Source organism: Cynoglossus semilaevis, chromosome 20, assembly GCF_000523025.1.
Source record: "Cynoglossus semilaevis isolate Cse_v1.0 chromosome 20, Cse_v1.0, whole genome shotgun sequence".
In the NCBI taxonomy this organism is placed as follows: domain Eukaryota; kingdom Metazoa; phylum Chordata; class Actinopteri; order Pleuronectiformes; family Cynoglossidae; genus Cynoglossus; species Cynoglossus semilaevis.
In genome coordinates, this window is record NC_024326.1 from 2,466,734 (window position 1) to 2,479,068 (window position 12,335).

Here is a 12,335-nt window from a genome sequence, read left to right on the forward strand (position 1 = left end):
TTATATATAATTTTTTGCTAGTTCCAAACTTATGCTATTTTTTTCCAAATTAATAATATTTCATGGCAACCAGATACTACCACTACTTCTATAAATTGTGTGTACTTTTATGAATATTACTGACCTCCAGGTCCGTACAAGCCATACAGTAACATATATATTTAAAGGTCTTCAATTTGTTTACGATGTTCTCACCACTGTATCATTCAAATATAAACAGAATAAAACATGAGGTCAACGTCTTCTCTCGGTGACATTATCCAGACTATAAGATGAGTAAATATTATCACCACTAGATGGCAGCACTCTGACTTCATTTTCGAAACCATGCTTTGACGCCCATTCGTGATAAAGGTTTAAAATAATTTGTTTTTTATTTTATTGTCTCTTTTTGTACTGAGTGGTAACTTAACGTTAGTAGTACCTAACGCAGTTATTAAAATTTCAATTATTTGGTTCAAAACGGACTAATGACTGAGTCTTCAACGCTGATATATGGAGTAGGTTTACATTTTTGACATACATTTCTCGGTGTGTCCGACTAAATAAAAGGCACCTTTATTTGCTTATTTTTTATGCATGATTTTCACAAACGCACCATGACTTCAGTGTGGCCCTCAGCTGCCACTGTGGGCAGCACCAACAGAGCAGAAGAAAGTGACTCACACATGAGTCCATCCCAAATGACAGTCCAGAGCCGCGCTCGGAGCCACTGTTACATCACCTCCACTGTTCTGCACCAGTGCACAGAGAGCTTTCCTATGAATAATACAGAAAGACAGGGCTGTAGACGGGGACACGGACACAGAGCAGGCCTACCGAACGACAGAGACAAAAAAAAACCCCACTGTTATTTTATATTATATATAAATATACAGTATAATACTTTAAGTTGCATACCTATCTCAAGTATTTCACAACAAAATATAAATAATCTGGATCAATCTTGGATCGGCACAAAGCATGATAAAAAATAAAATAAAAACCAAGGGAAAGGATCCTTTTAAGCTTTTTTTCAGCATTTAAGAATGATTTTAGGCTTTGAGTTTTTCTCTTGTGAAATCATTCATTTTGAGTTTTGACAAAAAACAAAGAGTATGTGGACAGAGCAATGAAATCATAAAATGTCTCCAAGTAACAGGAGTAAATATATATATAATAATGTTTTCCAACAGTCCCCTGATAACAGAGCAAATGTGGCAAAAATAGAAATTAAAAAATGTGAAAACCTCTGGTCAGAAAACAAGTCTGAGGCTGCTCAGACACTGAGACAGGAACGGGCTGTGAGGAAGAGGAAAGAAATGTCTCCAAGCCTGACTAAAGTCTGCTGAAGACAACCTCGAGGAAGGTGACACAGACTGGAGCTATGTTATTAAGTCTGTCCGCACCTAATTATTACCTTTAGACATATGAGCCTAAAATGAATGGGAGGAGCATGTACTGTACCTTTAAGGACATGGTACTCACAGAACAGGGTACACAGTAGCAGTTGTCATTTTACACTAAGTTCTGCCTTTTTTTTTAAACCTAAGCTTCTTTTGATAAGTGACCTCTGTGTCATCACAGCTCCTACAGAAGGTCTATACTGTAGTTCAGAACCAAGACAGGTGCCATGTGATATGTCAGTGGTGAACGTCAGTGACTGTCCTGCCTTAAATCCCTGAGAAAGTGTCTGGATTGAAGTAAAGACCAAGAGTTATGACAGAAGACCCCACAAATCTCAGAGGGATTTGACGGGAGAACTCAGTGAAAACCTGGAATACAGGAAGTGTTCTGTTTAAAAGCATTTAAAAATGTATTATTTTATTGATCCTGAGTAAGTGAATTCACACAGGAAGTGACAACATCACACACTGTAGTGCTGTGGTTCCTGACTTTATTGGAAGAGTAAAGGAGTCGATAAAAGTTAACAGCAAACATCAACAGGACATAAAACACACACCTGAACTTAAATATATATTTACAGCATGTGTGTGTGTGTGTGTGTGTGTGTGTGTGTGTGTGTGAACACCACACCTGAGTTACTGATGGGAGACGCAGTGTCAGTGAAGGTGCTACAGAAGAGGACGATGAAGAATGGCCACTCACAGACGGTCTGCAGGAACACAAGGTTATACACACGGTCTGTTTTTTCCCATGAGGCACCTGGCTTTAGTTTAGAGGTCTTCAATCACAGCAGACACACACACATAGTGAGACGTCCCAGGTCATAAAGGTGAAAACAACTGTATTTTTTCCACATATTTGCAGCAGAAACTCACACACATCACACATCAAATTACAAATATTTTTGCCGCTGAGCCTTTCATTTTGACACTTTTTTTTAAACTAGCCTCGTTCCTTCCCTTTGTAATTTGCTGATTCCTACCAGCGCAGTTAACACAGAGTTAACCCAGCCTGGTGTATAATTAGACAAACAAAAAAAACAGAGTGATGAAACATCTAAAGAGGAGAAGAGACTCCAAATGATTACACATTCACTCCGCTTCCTTCCCCCTTGCTGCACACATAACCACCAATTAGAGGAGAGGAGAAGGAGAAGGAGGAGGACAATCAAGCAGCCAGAAGTCTATTTGTGTCTCGATCGTCTTCTCTCTCTCTCTGCCTCTCTCACTTCTGAAGACTGCCAGTGAACAGGAGGGGAGGAAAATGGAAGTTAAAACAAGAAGTAGTTTAAATAAAGACAACAGAGGCAGTGACATCCGGTGGGCTGATTGGTGGAGTCAGGGAGATTTGGGCCACAGTTGCACTCATTGTTCAGTGAGCTTTTCTACATAAGTCCAACCCAGCGACAGCAATGAATGTTGATTGTGACCTTTGGACGTTTGGTGCTGTGGAATCTGCCTAAATCAGTCCCTGTATTTTTTTTTTTTTGCCTCTTAAAGTTTTACCTTTTCTCTTCTCCTTCCTGACGTCATGGCAGCGAGCCGCGGGGCACAATCAACGGTCGATGGTTTTCATGTGATCCATACCAAACTCACCGACAGCGTTGAATGTTCCCCGAGACACGCAGGTCTTGACTGTGAGCTGAACTGACAGACAGGACAACAGGAGGACAGAGGAGGAGGAGTAGGAGGGTGGACAAGGAGGAGGAGGAGGGAGGACAGGCATGCCAAGGAAGGAGGTCACAGCCACGGTCATCACTCAAACCACTGAGGTCAGGATGCAGAGAACAGGGACGTAATGACAGAGGACAGTGTCAGAGTGGGTCCTGCTCTGTCCACAGGCTCCACGGTCACGTCTCGTCATGTTTAACAGACAACACACAGTGGAGTGTGTTTGAGCTGGAACATTTAAATCACACACAAATAAGAATAAATTCCTCCGGCACGACATCTGAAAATTAGGGAGAAGGAAAAATGTCAGACTTTACATTTATAAAAATGACTCATTTAAATAAAATATACCAGCACTGTGGTCACAACACTGTTTGTCCCATTAAAAAGTCCATCTACACTGAATAATCTATAAATCCTGAGCATGTTTTTTTCATAGCTACATTTTCATCAATGGCTTTGGAATGAAGTGCTGCTATTTATTATTTAAATGTAATGTTTAATGCAACTGACATTAGAGAAGGAAATCCATTCATCTTTCATGTGACGGAGGCAGAAACATTTTCAAAGCAGACACCTCCTCCACATGGAACCGTTAGAAAACAGACGGTCCAAACATACGATCTGATAATGGCCTCAAAATATAACTTTCCCATAGTTTGGTCTAATATTTAATCCTACAATCCGGTCTATTTGACATTTGTAGATGTATTTGAACGTTTTAGCTAAAAATTTATCAAGTATGTTTTTTTTCTGGTCTTTCAGGATTTTGTAAACCTGCTCTACTTTTGCATGTTAATTAATTTTCTATTTAATCTTTTTGCTAATAATAAATATTTTGTATATAGATTCATATAGGAGTATTTGGGCTAATGTTGTTGCTAAGATTTAGCTTCATTTTTGAGCTTTTTTAGCTACCTGGTCTATTTAGGTTTACCATTAGTCATTACTTTGAAACGTGTGGCTGTGTCCTAGTTGATGCACAGAACACATATGTCATATGCTGTGTACTACATGCACCAGAGTTATAGTCCTAAGGATGACAGGTGGAGCCGTCTGCCCTTTGCTATTTTTACATATCAAAATCAGGCCGTCGTTGACAATGTCTGCCAGGAACGGCCTGTATTTAAGACTGATTTTCACAGTGGATAATAATGAAGATAACTTTGTGAAATGTTTAGTGTTAGGAGAGACTCCACATTTGCCCTGTTTCACTGACACCCTCTCTGTCTGTCTGTGCTCAGAACAGTTCCACCACAGTTCTTATGAATATCTAGACGGGAGAACAATGCTGTACGATGTCCTACTGTGAAGCCTGGTGTTTTCTGCCCCAGCCATCGCCTGACCACAGACTGAGAGCTCCCATTGTCAGAGGCAGAGCGCGGCCGGGGAACAACCAGCGACAGTGTCACTGCACCAGAGAGCAGACCGGGGGTTGACGTCAGGATGGTAAACGCTGATCTACAGTCATTCATGGGCTCGCGCTGCTGATGTCATCACACATGCCAAGCCTGCATCAATTACCCCGGTGAGTCTGACAGGTCGACTTCAGACTGGCATGATAATAGACTGACTGGGCTACAAAGGATGACTAATGCATGGCATTATTGCAGCTGTAATTCACAGGTGATAAAACAGACAATTTGGTTTTTATGCTGTGAGTAGGTTTGATACGTTGAATAAGTCCCCCCCCCCTCCATCTCCCCTCGTGTTTCTCTCCGTCAGGCCCTTTTCTTTATGAATATGCAAACAAGCATCAAAATGATTGGTGTGACCGTTGAGACAGAAATATATTTTATGGGAGAGAAATAATGTCCAACGATGTGTTGGGATATTTACGGCCACTTTATAAACAAGAGGGAAACAAAATAAAGTGCAGTGGGTGATCTGGGGGTCTCCGTCCTGTCGGGACACGGCAGATAAGAGACTGAATTCATATAAGCCATATTAGATCTGCGCTGCTCCAGAAAACACCTCACGCCACAATGAAGAATAGGCGGAGGGTCGAGGGAGAGCAGAAAAGGGGGCTTCGCCATGGCAACCCCTATGTCAGCCAGCTATTTCTCCTTAATCCCCCCAGTTCAATGTCGCGCCCTTTGAGGGACCCCCGCTCCACAGCTGAATATTTCTTTTTTGTTCACAGACTCTGTGTATATGTGGATACTCAGTGTGTGTGTGTGTGTGTGTGTGTGTGTGTGTGTGTGTGAGGGGGCAGGGACCTGGGGATTTTGAGTGGGAAAATCATAGCTAACCCAGTTTAAACGGGGGGCACAGAGCTTCATCGTTACATCGGGTGTACAAGAGATCAAATCTCCAACACACACACACACTTATACACTATATTAGTGAAGGCACATAATCTTTTAAAATGGCAGATAATTACACCATATGGCAAACAGCCGTGTGCTCCCTCCATCAGCCAATCACGGACAAAACCCCTCCTCTATTTTTTTTTTGTTAAAGTTTAAGTTTATTTTTGTTGTAAAACCCTCCCAGTCTCTTGTTCGTGCCTGAGCAGGCCACTCTACATTACTGACAAAAGCGGTTGTGGAGGAGTGGGTGGGGAGAGGCGTCAGCTGCTAGACAAAATAAAAAGGCCTCTATTTGTTCCTGACAATAAACGTCCCCATCTTTTGGAGCTCCTCCACAGCTGCAGCCAGATAGGCTTTCATTCCTAACTGCAGTCTAATGAAGAGCGACGTCGCCTTCCATATACTGTACGCTGATTTATGTTCATGCTGGAGCTGTGAGTGCAGCGAGTCTGCAGCAGGAGGCGGGACAAAAGAGAAACTATAGAGTTTATGAGAAACATGCAGCAGTAACGTCTAAAGAGTGGGTCTACAGTTTCAGATTTTTTATTTTTTAAGCTTAATTTGTGATGTATTACAGTTAAGTCTATGTCATTTTCCTTAAAATAATACATGAAAGTAAATTTAATATGCTGCTGACCTGTATTTTCTCTTTTTCTTATGATTCACTAAAAAAAATAGATTTTTCCCATGTGTGAGAAAAGATCTAGCAATGGAAAAACAGACCCAGTAGGTGGCAGTAAAACAATTAAATGGATAGAAAAAAGTGCCAAATGAATTCCTGTAACAGTCCACAGAAAGAAATAAAACTTAATTCTCACATTAAAAATTAAGTTTTGTTTTTTAATTTAATTTAACTCATGCAGCAGTTGAGAAGAATCTACATAAAAGAAATCAACAAAAATAGCCACATATTCCAGATTCAGCGTGGTAAATATCTGTGTTTTCTTTACTGTTTGGGGAGTAATATCAATGTAAAAATATAGGAGTAACTCTTTTGGTGAGAGAAATCTAGAAATGAATTGCAGGATAGAGGCGTTAAGTTTGTCGGCTTGTACAAAAAGCTTTAAGAATCAGTGGTGTTAACTGTATACCTGCTGGAAACAATCTTCCTGCAGTCTCACTTGTCCGCATCTGGAGGCACTGCGTGAACACCTGCAGGTGGAGAAGACAAAAGACGTAAACACTCCACTCTTAGACACCCACTGGAGAACACAAATTAGCGACACTTCCTGTGTTTTGAGCTTCCAAACCAGGTTAGAACCTCTCTGATTTTTTATTGGGAGCGTTTCCTAATCATCACATGATTAATTTCCAGTACATCCTGCAGGAAATCCCAAATGGAGCTGACCCTGAGGCTGAGTGGGTGGAGGGCGTGCCCGTGGTGTGTCTCTGGGGTGGTCTGATATGGCTGAGGGTCAGGCCTTTAATGTAGCTATATGTCCACTTCAGTGTACACTGTACATTCACTGGTAATCGCTAACAGACCTACAGTCTGTCTGCAGGGGCCCCACGAAAACCCCAGTCCCTGCCTACACATGTATATGCTTCACTTTAATGGCAGCCTTCAGACTTTATTTGAAGTGTGTCCCGGTGCACGCGCAGGCACACACACACGCAAAATGAAAAAAAAAAAAAATTACCCAGATTTTCTTTTTCATCACGGAGCACGTATATGACTGCGTCAACCTACAAGGGCTCTCATTAGCCTGATACTGGACTGTTGTGGGTTAGATGACATACAGTAGGAATTTAAATCAATTTAAAATAAGGACATTAATTACAGTTTGGCTGCTTTGTGGTTATTCTTTTTCAAGTTTACAAAGATGGGGGCCTGCCAAACATCTGGCTGTGATACTGTAAGTGCCTCAGGCTGCCATTTTCATTTGAATTTCTTCAACGCTTTCATATAATTAAACACATGAAGCTGGGTCACCTTAAAAGGTACAATCATTTCATAAATCATTTAGAGTAAAAAGTTATTTTTTTTAAACTTGTAATTTTGATTATTTATTTTTTTAACAGATAGCACTAACAAAATAGGACTATTCTGACTTTCCTTCTCTTAATAAAAGGCGACGTGACTGAACATTATAAAAAGTGAAAGCACTCCATGACTGCCCAGTCAACTGAAACGAGCAGAGGGCTGGAGGGAGAGCATCACAAGGTGCAGAGTCTGTCCAACAAGTGCGAAGACATAAACCAAAAACAAATGCAGCGACTTATGCCTGGGGACTGATTGGCTGGGTGGGGTTGTTGGTTGACCCCTGACCGTTTTAACCCCAAGGAATGTTGTCGTGCTGGTGCAAGTATTGTTCCGGCCTCCCTGAGGAGGCCCAGCTGAGCATCGGATGAATGTGGACACTGAGAGCTTCTCCTTTCACCACCACCACCTCCCGAAAAAAACTGCTTCCCCCCTCGAACCCCTTCTGTTTCGCTTTTTATCCTCAGACTCCCACAAACAAAAGGTATCCACAGGTCGAAGAGTGAGTGGGCTGTGGGCAGGGAGAGAACTGGAGCGTGGGTGCCAGGTCAACTCCAATTGTTGACCTTAAATGACAAACGGAGTTACGGTATGAAGTGTCTACAAAACACTGCAGAGCAGAGCCTTCTTTTAGCTCCTCCACTGAATCACTGTGTTTATTGGTCCAGTGTCCACATCTTAGAGACCTATGAGTGTCTTCAGGCAGTCAGACTGAGAGTCTGGCTCTGGAGGAAGTCCCCAGACTGACAGATGACAGGCCCAGACAGACAATTACTAGCCAGGTATGTCCTTTATACCCACCTAGTGCTGCTTTAGAGGAAATGGAGGGATTTATGATGTCATAAAAAAGTGCCAGAAGATAAGTGCCTGTGAACAGGTTGTCTCAGGAGCCGTAAAAATACTCCACCCTACTGCAGCCTCCACTCCCTCCCCCTGACGACAACACTCGCTATTAGCCGGTAGCCTAAACACCACTGAGCTAACTGTTGTGCACGTTCAACTTAAGTGTTAGCATGCGGCACATACTGAAATATTGGTATTGACTTCTATTTAAATTTGAAAACGGTTTAGTTTAGATAAGGCTTTTGATTTGTTTGTCTGAATACATTTTACTACTAATCTGGAAAATTCATTATTTTAATGTAGTTTTAGAGCCACTAAACTATTTTGGCCAAAAACAAGCAAGTTATTTTTTTATTGATCATCATGATCATTGAGTCATCAAATAATTTTGTTCACCGATCGATTTGTTTCAAAGAATATTATTTGTTTCTAATTTTTTATTATTTTTCATTCCTGTGGCTTAATATTCATACATTAAATGAACAACTATCATCCATTTTTTTTATTGATCATCATTTTCAAAAAATATTATTTGTTTCTAATTTTGTATTATTTTTCATTCCTGTGGCTTAATCTTCATACATTAAATGAACAACTATCATCATAACTATTGATTAAAATAGTAATTAATTAGTCATTAATTTATGTGTTTGTACATTCAACAGATAAAATGCCCTTCAGTCCAGCTCTGTATTCACTCCTGTTACCACAGTCTTTGTACAGGAAACGTCTTTAAGAAGAACAGGCACCATCTGTCCCTAAACTGAGCAGGTGTACGGAAAAGGAAACCAGGCGCCGTCTGCACGTAGACATTGAGCACGGACAGTCCCTTCCTTTTTGCGTGCTCACACTCACATCTACACAGCACTGGTCCTGCTCTCACTGCTACTACTAAAAAGACATGGACACACTCTGGCAGTGGCCGTGCTTGTTAAGAAGAGGAAGAGAGAAGGTGGCTATTTGCTCTACAGCCTCAATGAGGAGGTTTCCCATTGTAAAAAGGAGTGGCTGCACAGCCCCGTTTCCTTTCATCCCTTTCCTTCAGGCACGCTGCCTTTGTCTCACAGGGGGCACAGAACAAGCAACCTCCTGCGTACGCTACACTGGTCAAATACCTGGGAACTACCAGCGACTGGCCTGGGAAAAAAAAACAAGAGGAGGAGGAGGAAGGGCAGGGGAGGAATGGGTGTAAATCGGAGGTACGACGAGACTAAACAGTCTGTGGTCTGGAACAGGGGTCTCCAACTCAAATGAGTGGAGGGAGACTGCTATCAATGTCATTTCATTGGAGGGCCAAATCAGGGTAGGATCATGGGTAATATTCTAGAAGAAGTATTTTTTGTTCAATATAAATTTAAATACGGTATAATACTACAATGTAAACACTGAAGCGTTTTAATAGTTGAAAATAATACACACATTTTTTAAAAAAAACTGCCTCAAGGGCATATATGACATTATTATTAACAATTGCCACAGGCCAGATGTGGAGGGTTCACAAACCGGAAGTGGCCCTCGGGCCAGGAGTTTGAGCCCTTAAGTCTAGAGTTAAGAAAGGAAGTGGTGCAGAGTACAAAGCACATCTGTTTTACATTTAACAGTGGTTATATTTGTTGACATAAAATGATACACATGAAACTACCATCTGAAATCACCATGTGCTGCTGGAGCTTCTTTTATAGGTAAACGGTAGTGTCCATGTGAGCAATTCAAACATCTGAGGACAAAGAAGGGGAACTCTATTTTTCTACATCTATTTTTTTCTCCTGAAGTTTGCTGCCGGCTCAGCAGAATGAAGGCAGTTCCTGTATACGAGGTGTAGTATAGGGGTGAAGTGAGTTTGAGTAGTCCCTCAACCCGACCGCAGCCGGCTGAATGAGGAGCTTTACGTTCCTGTCGTGGTAACCAGACCTCACTGTCACACCTCATAAAGCCCAGCTCAAACACTGGGTTTGTGTTTAAAGCCAGGAGGAAAAATAAGGCAAAATAAGGACAAATATAAAAATAAGGAGAAAAGAAATTCTGAATGCGGCCATTCAGTGAATGTAGCGGAAAAGAAGTTCCTGAAAAAACCCTCGACAAAAGCCTTACGGCAGCAACTGTGATTAAACGTCTCCAGTACACCTGATAAGAAAATATATTTTGGGCTGAAAAATTGCTGCTGGAAATGTTAGGAAAGTGAAAAAGGCATTGTGGGATTGTTCGGACCATAATCCTTTCTGCTCATTTTTGGTTTTGCTTAGCTGTCCAGAGGGAAGCAAGGACCAAACGTTTATTTTCGAATAGTCCACAAAGAATGCCTGTCATTTCCTGGCATTCCCCACTTCCATATGAAAGCCCCACTTTCCTTTAAGAACAATGGGAAAGATTCCAAAATGACCACAGGGAGTTTCTTGCAGTTAAGTGCATCAACAGTGATACAACGGTGTAGTGTTGTGACAGAACAGAGACAGGCTGTTTCTCTCAGCTGTAACAAAATCTGCACTAATGCAACGTTTTTGTCTTAAGAACAGCCTCACAACAGCTGCACCATCTCATTAAAAAACCTCTGATGGATCCCAGTGGCTTCTATCTGTTATCTATAGGATCTAGGAACCAGAGAGAGGCTCCTCGTCGTTAATGTGAGCTTCTACAGTAGATAAAGGAACCTTTAAATGAGTTGAGGAGAGAAAAAAAAACAACATCTCACTTTAATGATGCATGGAGGACGGTTGGAATCAAAATATTTGAGGGAGCAGATGTTCTGGGTTTAACAGGTTCTAACAGGTTTCTCTAAGCTCGTAATCACTGGTCTCCAACCCCCTGCATCATCACAGTCGCAGTCACACACAAGGGTTTCATAATCAACGGGGAGAATGTGTTGAGTCCTGGGATGAGGGAAACGACTTGTTATGGAACAGTGTGGGAGACTCTTTAAAGTCACCTTGCTTGACCCGGGTGGACCTAAGGCCCTGGGCTTGACAGGAGGTCACAGATCATACACTCATTTAGATAGGCAGTCGGCTACAATGCCTGAGGCGGCGGGCAGGGGTCTTCGTTAGCTAACCTTTTCCCATTTGACTCAAAACAGCGGCCTTATGGACATGGTTTTCTGTTGCTATAAACCTGTTCACTACCATGTGGTCAAGGCGTGGTACTTCATGTACTTCAATCGCCCATTACACTGTATATAAACATCACTGTGATAGACACATTTGAGATGCTGGGTAATCAAAACAAAACAGACAGAAGTACACAGAGCACAGATCACCTATTAATCTAGTGTGGCTGTACACCTCTGACAGCATCAGGACAGAGACAAATGGCATCATATTCGCATGATCAAATCACAAAGTAAAGTGTTTTCCCACAAAATAATCTTAAAATTATATTTTGGGACATAAATATGTTTATGAAGTTCAATGCAAACCTACTCACTGAAGGCTGTGTACTGCCACCTACTGGGTCATTTTCACATCACTAAACAATTCCGAGTTCTCCACTTACAAAAGGAAGTATAAAAATCCTCTGTGGACTGGCACACCGATTCTGGAGGCTTATTTAAATGTGTTTTGTTTTTTAATGCTTACATTAGGTTCCTTCAGTGGCTTCAGTTGTCAACTTCTCACCAAACTTCTTTTAATTCCGCAGGAATTTTTACATTTGCCTTGAAACCATTAAAATAGTTATGAATATGATGTTTTAATGACTGAAGAGGATCAGGGAGTGAGGAAGTCAGTGTGGGAGCACTTTACTTCCTGCTGCCTTTCTTGCTCTCGGCTTGGTTTTTGAAAGAACCGCTGGGCGACAGTGCACCCTGAAGCTCACACAGTCACATTTCCACCAGCAGACAAACATCATTTTTTAATGCGAGTTGTGCTGAGAAGATGTTGTGTAACTAAGGAGGAGCGACAGTGGCCGTGCGGTTTGGAGGCTCTCCGCTGTGATAGCAGGTTGCTCCCCAGCCTAATTGCAGGGTGCAGCTGATGAAGCTCATCACATGTGATAATGAGATACGCAGGAATGATGATCATAGCCTTGGTACGGGATAAGATCAGCCAGAGTCCAACCACCCTTTTGACCACATTACCGTTAGCAGGAAGATGGTGGCTTTGCCCAAGTCACTAATCCCACTCTGATAAGTTAAACTGCATTAAACTGATA

At 41.7% G+C, this 12,335-nt stretch overlaps 1 long non-coding RNA gene across 1 annotated transcript in view; it reads right to left on the reverse strand.

Annotated features, from left to right (window-relative positions):
* Window positions 1–1,822: 1,822 nt before the first annotated feature.
* LOC107990139 (uncharacterized) overlaps window positions 1,823–12,335 on the reverse strand; it is a 13,235-nt gene continuing 2,722 nt past the window's right edge. The window contains exon 3 of the long non-coding RNA XR_001761686.2: window positions 1,823–6,520. This is a non-coding gene — a long non-coding RNA (uncharacterized LOC107990139). The remainder of the gene's footprint in view (window positions 6,521–12,335) is intronic.